The sequence below is a fragment of the Perognathus longimembris genome, chromosome 8, assembly GCF_023159225.1.
Source record: "Perognathus longimembris pacificus isolate PPM17 chromosome 8, ASM2315922v1, whole genome shotgun sequence".
Classification (NCBI taxonomy): domain Eukaryota; kingdom Metazoa; phylum Chordata; class Mammalia; order Rodentia; family Heteromyidae; genus Perognathus; species Perognathus longimembris.
Genome location: NC_063168.1, coordinates 54659799 through 54673392, shown reverse-complemented (window position 1 = coordinate 54673392; position 13594 = coordinate 54659799).

Below are 13594 nucleotides of genomic sequence, written 5' to 3'. Positions count from 1 at the left end.
TTGAAGGTCCTTTAATCCTAATCAGTGTTTTGAATGAAAATTTGAAAAGTAAACAACTCTAAACGGGACTGACCTCTCTTAAATAACAAAAGAAAAAATAAAAGAATAATCACAATCAATTAGTAATAATCCAAATTATCACTAAGTAAAATAAACCTTAGAGAACCGAGCCAATGTGAAAATTCTTGATGGCACAAGATGATAACACATAGATGGAGCTATATAGTACATTCTGATCAAATAAAGAAGAAAACACCTTCTCTTTGAACAAATTAATACACATCATAGCTGAATAAGATGACATGGGAGGACACTTATGTATCACACAACATTAAAACTGGATAGAATTTACATGACATGTATTAAAATCTTAGTCTTTATGGAGAAGAAACTGACACCAAAAAAGAAAAACAATATAATACCCTCACAGGTAGTTAACAGCCCATTTAACAAGTAAGCTATTGTTCTAAACTCAAGCTTTTTCATCTCTTTTTTTCTCCACAAGTGTCAGTGTTCTCTTTGCCATTGTGTTTGTTTCTGTAATGGACATCTGATTCAGCTAGAATTCCAATCTCTAAGAAAAGTATAAATGACAAATTTTTTATTATGTCTCATATAGTTGAATATACAGTCAAATAAAATTTCAACAAGAGGAAAGACAATTTCATATGTTTTAAGTCAAATATCATGTAGAATGAAACACAAAATGGTGTAGAGATGAATAGTAAAAGAAGAAATAATGAGAAATTATAAACAGTATGAAAAAAAACATTTATGAAAGAAAATATAGGAATTTGCATTATAACAATCTAAAGAAGAGAATAGTCAGACAGGGTAAAAAAATGACAAACAACTACAAAAGCAATACTTGCAAAACTGTTTGGTATAAGTGAACTGAATACCTCATGGGGGGAAAGGGAAAGGGGAAGGAGAGAGGGGGGAATGGGATGAGGTAACAAGCAGTACAAGAAATGTATCCAATGCCTAACGTATGAAACTGTAACCTCTCTGTACATCAGTTTGATAATAAAAATTTGAAAAAAAAAAAAGAAGAGAATAGTCAGGAGAGGTTTTCTATAGTTAAAAGGCAAATATTGGCCTTTGTTCCTCATTCTTACTCAGATAAAATGCACTCACACCAAGATAAATATAGACACAACCAAGAAGCAGTCCTTGAGGCAGAATCTTGCCCAGCCCAAGTTAAGACGGTGAGAGTTGGTGGCTCCCTAGAGTTCAGCAGAGGGAATAGAGTACCATTCTAGTCACTTGAAATTGCTCTTCTAGGAGTCAAGGAGTAACAACTATCCTATGATAAAATAATACCAAGGACTGAGTTACCTCTGCCAATCCAGGAAATAGAGTGCTCCATTCTCTTGGCAAAAAGACAGACTGCAATGATTTGGCAATGCAGACTCAGTAGTCAAAATGCCTGGGTTCAAGTTCCAGACATTGGCAGGAATTACGAGAATTTAAACAAATTATTTAAAGATCCGTCAGGTGTCTCATAGCATAACTATTTTGCAAAAAAGAGCATATTATCTAGTACAGATTTTTCTGGAATATCTAACTAATCCAACCCATAAATATTTATTTAGACTTCCCTAGCAAAAGTATTATCAGGTAAATTCAGAAATGACTTCTCCCAATAAGTAAGTAGCAAATGTTTACTGAGTAAGAAATAAATAATAGAAAAGAAAACGTCATTGAACATAACCTGTTATTATAGAATGTTTTACTAAATAGTCTTAGTTTGGCATTACTAGTAATAGCATTCTATTATATTTAATGTTTCTTTTTTTGTTTTTTTTTGCTAGTCCTAGGGCTTGAAGGGCCTGGGCACTGTCCTGAGCTTCTTTTCCTCAAGACTAGTGCTCTCCCACTTGAGCCACATTGCCACTTCCTGCTTTTTCTGTTTATGTGGTACTGAGGAATTGAACCCAGGGCTTCATGCATACTCGGCAAGCACTCTAATGTTTCTTTTTATTTAGGTTTCATTGTTCACAAATGAGTATGTGCGCTATTGTAAAATGTGTTCTAGATAAGATTCATAGCGAAAAACATTGTTCTTTTCCTTTTTCACAAGTGCTCTTGCTCTCTTTTACTCTTTTAAATGATTCAGATACTAGTATTCTTCATTTTTTTATTTTTAGGTATAATTTGGGCTTTTTCAGCTATATAATATAGGAATTTAACACTAAGTCTACTTTTCCCCAAAGGACACATACACTCCAACATTTTCATATCATTACTGTCTAATAACTTCCAGGGAGTTGGGGTTTGTTAAGCTTAAACTACATTTATCAGACAGTTTTATATGTCCATAATTTTTACAGCTTTCTTAACAGCAGGAGAGCATTACATAATTCCAATTTATAACTTTACCAAGAATGACATGATATAATAACTTATCCACATATTTTGATTCATAGAGATAAATATTTTATATAGTATGCATTATAATTTTGTTTCTTTGACATCTACCAGATTTGGACATATACTGATCTTACAAAATCTTATACACATTTAATATTGTTAGTCTTTAAATAATTTGAATATGATGTGATGGATATGTAGGGAGCCATATTAACTGAAAAGTGATTACTATGGTCCTTGCATTTGCTTCTAGATTAATTTTACAGAACAGAAATGGCTACATAATTATAGTTAACATTTTGTTATAGATGATAGATAGATAGATAGATAGATAGATAGATAGATAGATAGATAGATAGATAATGCACATGTATAACTCTAGATCATGTGGAGAATTTCTAACCTGATGGTGAAGGGATGTTTGTTATCAACCTAATGGATTCTGTCCAGTTGCTTTCATTCACTGTCCATTACAAAGTAAATATTTCAGATTATTCCCCACATCCCCTCATTTGAATTAAACAGAAATAATCTTCAGTGTGTTCACTGATTTGTGTATTTGTCTGCATATACACTTTATGAAAGAAAAATGAAAGATTGGATGTTGTGTACTTATCATGGTGAATTTGATATTTTCCAATCTTTAAGTCTTCTAATAATAAGTTGTTACCTTTATTCAATATAGTGGAACCTTTAATGTTTTCAACCAATAAACTACCCTAAAGATTGAATAATATAAATGTTTTGCAAACAGAACCCTACCTTAAATGTTTTATGTATACCAATCGTCATTGTAATGGGTATTTTTAGAACTCTTGAAAACGCTTTTTTGATTTTTTTTATTTTTTAAACTTACCTTTTTTCTAGGGTTTGAACTCAGGTCTTCACATTCACTCTATATACTTGCTCATGGTTGGCACTCTACCACTTGAGTCCTACCTCAAAAAGAGCTCAGTTTTGTGCTTGCTAGTTTGAAGATAAAGTTGTGAGAATTTTTTTAAGTGGGATGGCTTTTAAATGAAATCCTCTATATCTCAGTCTTCTGAACAGCTAAGATTTCAGACATGAACCACTGGCACCAAGTCAGTCTAAGCTTTTTAAAGCAAAATTGTAGTCTTATAACAGGTACCCAGTTATAATATTTATGATGTTCACATTCCCTCTTTTTTGTTTAAAAAAAATCATGATGCTTATGCTTGGTTTGCCAAGGTATAAGTACACCTGCACACATCGTGCCACCGAATGCTCCAATGTCTCAACATCATACTTTTTCCAATAGCTCTGGAGGCATTCTCTGTGTTTTGCTTCCTTTACCTTTGCTGGTCTCCTTCTAGTGAATATTTTTCAGGCACTCCATTTTTCATTTATCACAAATTTCTGACTCTACCTTCTGAATTTTCCTACTTCTCTTTATGCCTGAGCCAGGCTGTCAACACCACTCACTGAATGCCTGCTGTGAAAGGATACAAAAGGAATCAAGGCAACATTTTCCTCCCTTGAAGAATGTAAAATCTACTTGGTGAAACACAATTCCATTTAAAGCACATAAAGCATGCCAAAATATCCTGAAATAAGCTGATATTACTATCATAAAACCATTGTGCATATTCAGAAAACATACATAGAATTATATAGGATCTTTCAGATCTGAGAGTTTAAAATCTCCAGCTGAGCTGCCATCATGCCTTTTTAAAATAACACATCTTTTATGATACACTCCGTTATTGTCCTGAAAAGAAAGGAATAGGTGATAAAACCCTAATATGCTGTCAAAGAAATTAATACATGCTTTATATGTAATGTGAAGATGAATGAAAAGTAAATTATAATCAAGTAATACATATTTCCACATAAAAGAAGTTAGGCACACATATTATAGAAGACAAGATAAAGTAGAATCAGACTCCGGTCCTATCTTTCACAGTTGCAAATGTCTTAGTGATAGGAAAGTAAAAAGAGGCATGGCCATTAGATTTGTAGTTTCCAAACAGGTAAAGAACTCTTGGTAAGGCTCCAAAAGAAACAAATATGTTAGTTATAGTCATTTAAAAAATGTTCAAAGGGTTGGGATTGTGGCTTAGTAGCAGAATGCTTGCTTAGCGCACATGAAGCCATGGGTTTGATTCCTCAGTGGTACCACATAAACAAAAATTTAAAAAAAATTAAAAATAAAATTTAAAGAGAAAAAAATATTCTAAAAAATTCAGATGAACAAAAATAAATCAAGGATTTGGTTTTATATATGTAAACAATTAACTTCCAGTATCAACTAGCAACACACATTCCTTTTACATGAAAACACAGTGACCATTCTTTTACGATGAAGAGTCATGAGATGTTTAGTTATCAGGAAGGATTGTCTTTGCCTTGAAGAATGTCTCAAATCCCCCCTCCCTCTCACATCCCTATCCAGTTATCTGAACACTGAAAGTTTCCTCACCTATTTGCAAAGATATCCCTAGGAGATGTGACTGTGGTTGTTCAGGGTAACTGCAAAGAAGACCATACATCTTCAAAGAGAAACAAAACAAGGCTCACAGACCATTCTTCTTCCAATCCTGTGGATTTCCAAACCTTGTTTGTATCCAAATCATACAGATAACTTCTGATTTATCTGTTTAACCCATGCTTACACAGTGCTTGTTATGGCAGCAAGTGCCGTTATCAATCTAGAGCTGTTACATTGTTTAACCCAAGTGGCAATCCTTATGGTACCCTTATTATTTCCATTTAATAGATTAGTAATCTAAGGCATGAGAGGTTAAGTAATTTACCCTGGTCACACAGTTAATGAATATAGAAGCCAAGGTTCAAATCTATGTTACCTGTTTACAGAGTAAATGTTGAACACAATGCAGCAGGTTTACAACTTTCCCCATGATTTTGATTTAGACAAGCTGAGATAAAGGTAGAGCCGTCTATTTCTTTGGAGAAGACTTTCACATATGCCAAGAGGAGCAGAGACTGGCATTTGTAGCACATCTTTACTGGGAGGATGAAGGAGGTATAGGTGTCCAAACTCTCTGTGTTCAAGTATTATGAGAAGGCAAAGAACATCGTTCCGGTGGGCAGGGCTGTTCAACAAACTTTGGAAACCAAGGAGTACACATCTCAGGACTCTTAGAATGTGTCCAAGAGGGAAATATGTATTGTTCAAAAGCATCAGACATATTGGTAAAGCAGCATCTGAGGAAACATATAAATGGTGTTAATAAGCATGAAAATATGTTAAGTATAATACCTTTAGCAAACACAGAAAGAGAGTAAGTCTGGATAGAGCCTGTTAGTTTCTATGCATGGTATGAGAATATGCCAGCATTAGCTAACTGGACATTGCAGCTCTTCCCATTATGAGTCTCTCAAGGCTCGGGGGATAGATCAAAAGCAGAAGGGTTCAGAAAATATTTCTGAGAGCATTCAGTCTAAAGTTAGGTGGTTGGGACCAGGAATGTGGCTTAGTGGCTTGCCTAGTATGTATGAGGTCCTAGGTTCAGTTCCTTGGTGCCAATAAACAAAAGGCTAATAAAATAAAGTGAGGTGGATAAGGAGACAGAATACCACTCATACAATAGGAAGCAATGGTGGTGGTGTTAATGAAGCTAAAGTGTGCATTCAGGGCAATAGTGCCTATTTCAGGCAATTGCCCATACAATCCCAGTTGGAGAATATACTTTGACTTTTAAAGAAAAGCCAGAAAGTCAGGCTTTATTCAAATAAGTCACATTTCATGATGTTATCCTCAATGACGTTTATAAATTTTGTCAAGTAACTTGTTGAATTCTGCATTTTGTGACCTTTTCTCCCAGGTTTTATAACATATTTTTAATTACTTATATTAACTATCAGGATAGGGACTTCACTGCGGAATGTTGTCTTACTAATTTCTCATTTCTGGGGCAGAGGAGGGGAAGGTGGGAGAAAAACGAGAGAAGGGGTTACAAGTACGACAAGAAATGTACTCAATACTTAAGTATGTAAATGTTATCCCTCTTTACAACACCTTGAAAATAAAATAAAATTTAAAAACTCTTAAACGTTAAAATATATAACATGTTACTAGAAACAAAAGTTACTAGAAACAAAAGTCCCTATGGTCATATGACTGGTATAATAAACTTCTCCATTAAGCACACAAACTTAGCCCATCCAACTTAAACTTCTGTGCCTGTTCTATAAATTGGAATGTATAATGCCTACTCTATATTCGCCCATAGGTTGCTATAAAAAATACCATGCCTATCGAACATAATGAATTATCAGCACACAAATGAGGTACAGTACAAATACCCCTGGAGTGATATAAGCAAATAAGGTCAATAAGAAAATCTAATCTCTTGGCATATTAGTTGCTTTTCTAACCTGTGAATTGAGAAGATTGAGCTAGAGCAGTGATCTCTAATCAAAGTCTAGTATGAGCCACACAGAAAGCTTTAGAGATTCTCGAATTTAGGCAGAAAAACGGAACAGGAAAATAAATTTGAATAATTTAATTTATTTAATCAATGTCTCTAGAATATCATATGAACATATATTGGATTTGAAACTCTTACTAGGATAGTTTGCTTTTTTCTTGCAATGTCTTTGCATCTGAGACGAATCCTTTGTTTTCAGCATATTTCAGTGTGGATTTGTTGTTCCCAGTGCTAGACAAAGTGTATAGTGGACACATTAGATGACAACGTACATCTAGATAATGTCAAAAGACTCCTTCAAGTCTTAGCCTTAATATGCAAGTTATTATTATGTATCTCATTATGTTTCATGCTTTCCCAGAAGCTTAAATGTACATCACAAGTTAGGCAAGATACTGAATTATGTGTGTTTTTTTTACATTAGGAGTTGAAAAAAGTCTATCAAAATCATTCCCTTTTAATGCCATTTGAAAGGAGATACCCAAGACCTTCAGTATATAAATAATGTCTTTTGACATACTTAAAATTGACACAGTCAAAATGAAAATTTCATCTTACAGAAAATTTATTCAGACTTTTCATTGTTTAGAAGGGACACATACAAGTTCACTTCCTATAAGCTATTTGCTATATTTGTTGTCAAGTTAATTGAATGCCAGATGTATAATTAAATTTTGAAATCCTCAGTCTGGCCTAGGAGATATCTACCACCACACTGACATAAAGAATTTACTTAGTTCAGATAAATCCATCAATCTGAGGAACACAGAAGTATAGCAGAATTTCCCCTAAACTTTTTCAGATACACTGAAATATGGCCTTTTAGAAACATCTTATAAGAATTGGTGATGAGAAAAGGGGCTTCCATCAGATTCCCTAGTTAATAGAATTTTGACCCCAAATGCAGGCAGTAAGATAGTCCCTAGCAACACTTTAGTTTTTTTAGTCAAAGAAAGAAGATGGACCTGGATGCAAGTGGCTCACGCCGAAATCTAGCTCTTCTGAAGTCTGCAGTCTGACAACTGCAGGAAAGTTCATGGGACTCATTTGCAAATAACCACCAAAAAGTTGGATGTGAAGCTGTGGCTCAAGTGGTAGTGAGCTAGCCTTGAGCAAGAAAACCTCAGGTACAGTTCCCAGGCCCTGGGTTCCAACCCTCCTCCCCTCCCCACCACTCCAAAACAAGAGAAAAGAAAAGAAGAGAAGAGAAGAGTAGAGGGGGTGAAGGGAAAAGTTGGGAAGGGATGGGAGAGAAGATGGAACTTTCTTCTGCATAGACAAAGATACCCAAGACTTTACCTATGGGGTTTTAAAACAAATTCTTAAATCCATCAACACTACATTGTGTCATTAACATGTCCTACATTCAACTTGTCCTGCAGGCAATGCTGCCTGACCATAACAGTGCACTAATTTTGAGGATACAATGGAGTTTTAATTCCATGGAGCATACTATCAAAAAGCTGTAGAGCTGGAAATGTGTTATGTGGACACTTAGTGGAATATGATTCTCCTAGGAACAGTCCAGCCTATCTCTTAGATGGGTTGATAAACCCTGTATACTTAATTTACCCTGAACAAGCTCACTTCCAGGACCTTCTCTAAGGAGATGCATAGAACCACTTGTTTCACATTTTCAATTTCCATTAGTAATTCCTCTTTCATTACTCAATTAAGAAGATTCCATTCATCATCCTACAAAACTGATTGAGATGCCAATGAAGCCTCTTTTCATCTTTTCCCTGAAGATGTTGTTTGAAATATAAATATCAGGGGAAAAATAACTGGAGGCAAATTACCCATAAAATGACACTTCTTTAGCTAATCACATATTTGTTAATTTTATTGTACAGTTTGTATTACAAGTAAATGAGATAATCTTGGAGAAATTTCTTATGTGTATTCAATTGGAGAAACCATAAAGTTGACATTAATTCTCATCATTATTAAAGTAAGAGTATTACTTAATTATATTAGCATGTATTAGATGATATATATGCACACATATCATGATCCAAAGTGAAACATACATATTTGAGGCAGTCTGTCATTGGTTGGTAAACTACAAATTTTTAATTTAAAATGTCAGATTTTAGGTTTGTTTTTATTTTAGGTTTATGTTTCTTTTTTAAATAGCATATAATAACTAGACATATCTTCAGAACACAATGTGATATTTTAATACATACATATATTATATACATGTATATCTGTGTGTAGGTATACATTCTGAGTAAATTAGGGCCATGAGCATTTCTTCCTTTTATCATTTCATCACTGGAAATGGTAAGCCCTTCTCTTCTGCCTTTTCATGGTAACCTATACAGCTCTTGTGAACTACACTCAGTCCTCTACACTGTAGAATGTTTTCACTAATTCCTCTTACTATGTTTTGTTGTGTGTTTTTTTTTTGTTAGTTGTGGGCTTGAACTTGGGGTTTGGGCACTGTCCTTGAACTTTTGGGCTCAAGGCTAGCCCTCTACCACTTGAGTTACAGCTCCACTTACAGCTTTTTGATAGTTAATTGGAGATCAGTCTCACAGACTTTCCTGCCCTATGTTGACTTCAAACTATAATCCTCAGATCTTAGCCTCCTGAGTTGCTAGAATTACAGGCATGAGCCACAGGTGTCCAGCTCCTCCTACTAAGTTTTGATACAATTTGCCAACCTCCCTTTAACACCAACTTTCCTTAGCCTCCAATAGTTACTATTCTACACTTGTACTTTGAGATGTTTAGCTTTCACCTTGGAAAGAGAACATATTGTATTTATCCTTTTGTGTCTGACTAGTTTTACTTAATATAGTGTACTCCACCCATATATTTGTCACAAATAATAGATTATCATTCTTTTTATGGCTGAGTAGCATCCCATTGTGTATATGAACTCTTCCCATCATCCATTTACCAAATGAGGAGCATTTAGATTTCTAGCCTGTCATGAGTACTTGTGCAAGGAGCAAGGAAGCACAGATAACTGCCCTGCTTTTTTGCATGGGGGAATGTGTTCTCTTTTATTATTGATGTGTACTAATTTGTACAGTGGTTAGGTTTCATCACAACTTTCGCATACATGCATATGATGTCCTTTAATATATGGATAGCATTTGCTTTGGAGGTCCACCCAGTCATATGGATGCTACTTTAGTTCTTAGGGAGTGTCTATGTTTTTTTCCACTCACTCTTCTCCCATGCTCATCTACCTTATATTCTTCCTACTGTATTAAACTACTCTTGTCCAACTTATGAATGCCTTTAGTTTGTTCAGTCTAGTGAAGTTTCAATGGAGAGAATACTTAATCTCTAGATAGCATGTATCATTACTGAGCTCTCCTCTCCTTTTCTTTCTCATTTCCTTGGCTCCCAGGTCCTGTCATTTTCTGCTTGCCTCTAGCTTTCTTGCTACCATGGGGCAAACTTCTTTCTGTATTCATCTGTTCCCTCACTCGGTCATATATACGAAGCTTCTTAAAGCCTAGCTCGATGACTCTGAGACTTGTATCACACACGGAAAACCCTCTGTTGACACCAGATACTTATGTAATTTGTGCAGCACTTAACATTTTTGAGGCAAAACTGTCAAATCTTCAGGCTGAAATAAAATCTGATTACCACTTTAAGGGTCTATGTCTTACTAAATAGAGCTATTATTCATCTGATTAAGCACTTTGTAGAATAGACATCGTATTTGAAGATATACTATTTGAATTCTCTCTAACTCTCTCTTGAATTAATACTCCTCCTTACACCCACATCACACACTCAAGTCTTACATAAACAATGAGGTCAACCTTTTCACCAGGGCCCCTTCACTCACTCTGACCATGACACCATGCCTAGGAGCTGTAGAAGCAAACCTAATTTTAATATGACCTGAGTATACCCTGCCTAACTTTCCATTTAACCATGGGTGAAGACTACATGCTCCAGGGATCAATCTGCCATCTTCACGGCAAGTTCTCCACTCTCATATTTTCTTCTCACCTGTCCTGACAGTCACTGAATTCCTAGAGCTCATCATGCTAGCACCAGTCTTAAGGCCTCTCTACCTGCTATTCCCTGTGCCTGAAGTGACTTGACTTCTGCACACATATCCCGTGTGTGCTGTATAGTTCAGCTCAATGTATTTATCCACTCCCCTTCATCCACTCTCATTAGCTTGGGATTCTCTCCCTTCATATCTCTCAGTGTGATGCTTCTCAGTTATACATCCTTATTAGACTGTATATTTATTCAGAAATTTATCAAAATTACTGTCCTATTTGTTAGTCATGTTTTAATGACTTGATTTTCCTGATGTAAGTTCCAAGGAAGCAAAACTTCTGATTCTATTCACTGTATCTCCAATAGTTTGTTTCTTATTGAAGAGGATTATTTTGGTCCCTTTAAAACTATTAATACGTCCATTTGTAGAGCATCATGAGAAAGTACTGGAAAGAAAACAACTTAATATTATGTATAATTATATACCAATACCCCATTTCACGCAATGTTACACAACATAATGTTGTTTAGTTCCTGTTACTAAGAAACAACTGCAGAGAAACAAATATAAACTTATAACTCAAAATGTGAAGCTAATGATAGTTTTGAAACAAATAATCATTTTCTTTTACTATCAGGATTATAGATCATTTCTACTGCACTTGCAAATGTAACAAAAATATAAATTGCAGGAAAAAATAGTGCAAACTTGATTAAAAAAAATATGGCTAGCGAGGCACTAGTGACTCATGCCTGTAATCCTAGCTGCTTGGGAAGCTAAGATCTAAGCACCACAGTTCAAATCCAGCCTGGACAGGAAAGTCCATGAGATTCTTATCTCCAATTTACCTCTAGAAAACTGAAGTGGAGCTGTGGCTCAAAGTGGTAGAGCACTAGCCTTGAACAAAAGAGCTCAGGGACAGCACCCAGGCTCTGGGTTCAAGAGCCATGACTGACAAAATAAAATCCTAATTTAAATTCTCCTGGACATTTACTTTCGCTCTCAAAGTCTTTCTTAAACACTGTAAACTTACTAATATTACTTTGGCCAGAATTTACCTCTTGTTCAAGAATGGTATTAAAGAATTTCCTTTACCAAGACAAACATTCTCACCCTAGTTGTTTCTCTCTAAGGGCGACTTCATTTGCCTTAATTTGGGGAGAAAAATACATCGGAGTGATGCCAATATTCAACCACTAAACTCACTGTGCTCCACAGACACTGTTAGTGGGAAGTCCACCTCTACTATGAGTCCATGATAATATCTTGAGAATGCTACTGCAGATTTTACTTACCAGGTGGAAGTAAAGTAACACACTGGACCTCCGCCAGGACCACATTCTCTTTCTCACCATGACTGAATTGGAATAAAAGAAATCAGGTGCAGATAGATAGACATTTTCTATGAATGAAGTTTAGTTTAGTGCCAAGGCCTGAAAGAACAGTGATTTTTTTTTGTGCTTTCTTTTTGTTTGTTTGTATTTGCTGTTGTTTGTTTGCTTGCTTTTGGTGGTGGTGGCGGTAGTTTTTGCTTTTTAAGAAATATACATTCTATCTAGAGGAACTTTGATAACCTGATGAGGCTATAAGGGGGGAAAAATACCACTGTACTCAGTTCCTGAGGAGAGGAAGCTATTTGCCTAAAGTTAATACTCCTTAACCATTGCAAAATCTGCTGTCCAATGTGGTTCTAATTGGGAATCTATTCAAATCTATTCTTTTAAAGACCTATGTAGGAAATATGGCAATATGATATCATTCATTATATACAGTATCTCCATTAGCCAGGACTGTACATATATATTATTAAATGGAAACTTTTAAGTAACATTATAAAACAATAGATTTTCATAGGTATCATTAAATAATGTATAAATTCTATAAAAACAATGAATCCCCATTGTACAATTAATTTATACAATGGATTTGTACAATTTACTTAAATGTGTAAACATTGAATCACATCAAAAAGTAATGTACTTATTACCTGATTTATGTAACTGTAACCCCTCTATAGGTCACCTTTACAATAACAAATTTTTAAGTGAAAAACAGGAATAGAAAACAAGGAAAACAAACAGGAGTGTGTAAAGGGAGGAAAATAGGGCCCTGGTACTTTATAAGCATGTATGAAAATAAAACAATGAAACCTTCTGAAATTGCTTTAAAAAGGAGGTAGAGGATCAAAGAGAGGGGCAGAGGGGTTGAGTGTGATTAGTCATGTATGGAAATAAGCAATAACAATAAGCAATCCTATGTACAACAGATATTTGCTAATAAAAATACTTTAAAAATATTTAAAAGCCAGGCACCTGTGACTCACATCTGTTATCCTCACTATCTGGAAGCCTCACACTCAGTGAGATCCTGTCTCAAAATTCGCTACCAGACAGGCTGGGAATGTGGCTTAGTGGTAGAGTGCTTGCCTAGTATGCATGAAGCCTTGGGATCAATTCCTCTCAAATTGGTAGAGTGCTAGCCTTGAGCAAAAGAAACTCAGGGACAATGCCCAGGCCCTGAACTCAAGCCCCAGGACTGCCCAAATAATAATAATTGCCACCAGAACATCGGACTGATGGTATGGCTTAGGCAGCACCTGCTTAGGAAGTATGAGGACCTGTGCTCCTGACCACCGGGACACTATACAAGGATAAAAGTCATACAAGAGAACACAATTATGATTTTATCTTTTAAATCTTTTTCTTCCATTATTGTCTTGACTTCTCCAAATTCCAAGACAAAAATACAGGTTATAACTCTGTAACTTTACAAATGTAAGTTCAAATGCAAAACATATTCTAAGTACTTATTTTTACTGTAATTT